Raw genomic sequence first — 1,572 nt, forward strand, 5'->3', positions numbered from 1 at the left:
CATCAGAAAAGATAAGTTGCAATGGCTGAATAGAAATACTAGTGGAAATAGGATATGGCAACTGATGAGACTTAGCTCTCTGACATGAATCACAAATAGTGTCACTACTATGCTCACCAACAAATGGGAGCTTATTATTTTGAAGAACTTGTTGAACTACAATAAATGAAGGATGTCCTAAACGTGCATGCCACCGCTCCGATGAAAGTTTAATGATTCCATATGCTTGTTTATTTGAGCTTCTAAACCGGGGAAACAACGGATATAGTCCTTGTATGCATCTACCTCGATGAAGAATTTTCCTCGTGACCTGATCCCGAATCAAAAAGAAATAGGGATGAAATTCTAAAAATACTTTGTTATCAAGGGCAATGCGATGAGCAGAGAGTAAGTTCTTCGAGGCACGAGGTATATGCAAAAATTTTCTAAGATGTATATCTTGTGTGGGGTTTTGATAATAGAATGACCAATATGACTTATCCGCATACCTATCCCGTTGGCGGTGTGGACTTGATCATGGCCGTGGTATTTCTCATGCATAGTCACTTTTTCTAGCTCGCTAGTGATGTGATCCGTAGCACCGCTGTCAACATACCAATTTGTATCGACTCCATAAGAGCCATCTGCAGCTGCAGCAACTCGTTTTCTTTGATAATTGTTGTCCTCGGCATAGCACCAGTTGCAATCCTTGGCAATATGATTAGTTTTCTTGCATATTTGGCAGGGCCCAAACTCATCAAATTCATGCCCACGCGATGTATTATTGTTACCAGATTGTCCTCCTTGGCGGCCCCTATTGTTAGAGTAGAAGGGACGACCATTACCGGAGTGGTTGTTACCACCACCACCGTTGTAGCCACCATAGCCAGAGCTGCCTCCTTGCTGGTTGTTGTAGCCACCACCTGCTCCTTGCTGGTAGCCGCCACCGTGCTGATTGTAGTTGTTGCCGCCGCCGCGTTGTCCACCATAGTTGTTGCGCGGTTGGCCACGGTTGCCCTTGGGACCACGACCACCACGTGAAGCAGCATTAGCTGAGGACTTGAAATTGCCGGCGGCGCCCTGGAACAGCTCCACCCTCTGATCGAAGTTGGACATGAGGGCAAAGAGGGTGTCGAGGGAGACGAGCTCGGTGCGGACGTCAAGGGCGGAAATCAGCGGCTGGTACTCCATATCCAGCCCGGAGAGGATGTGAGACATCAGCTCTTCGTCACCGAGAGGACTGCCAGCAGCCGCTAGCTCATCAGCCAGCGACCTCATATGGGCAAAGTAAGTTGCCACGTTCTGGTTTCCCTTCTGCGCATTGGTGAGGGCGACCCGAAGATTATTTATCTTGCTGCGTGATGTAGACGAGAACATGTTGGCGAGGTAGGTCCAGAGGCCATGCGTCGTGGGGATCGACACCACTTGGATTAGTACCTCCTTTGTCGGATTATTGAGAAGATACCCAAGCACGAGCTGGTCTTGGCGAACCCAGATCGTGTGCTCGGGGTTTGGCGTGGTGATGTCCTTGCCGTCCTTGTCCTTGGAGGCGAGAACCTTGGGTGGCTCGGCATCTGATCCATCGAGGAGACC

The 1,572-nt window shown here is 49.0% G+C and overlaps 1 pseudogene; it reads right to left on the reverse strand.

The window, feature by feature from the left end:
• Positions 1-1,079: 1,079 nt before the first annotated feature.
• Positions 1,080-1,218, reverse strand: LOC119334891 (annotated as a pseudogene).
• Positions 1,219-1,572: the final 354 nt, after the last annotated feature.

The sequence above is a fragment of the Triticum dicoccoides genome, chromosome 7A (assembly GCF_002162155.2).
Source record: "Triticum dicoccoides isolate Atlit2015 ecotype Zavitan chromosome 7A, WEW_v2.0, whole genome shotgun sequence".
In the NCBI taxonomy this organism is placed as follows: domain Eukaryota; kingdom Viridiplantae; phylum Streptophyta; class Magnoliopsida; order Poales; family Poaceae; genus Triticum; species Triticum dicoccoides.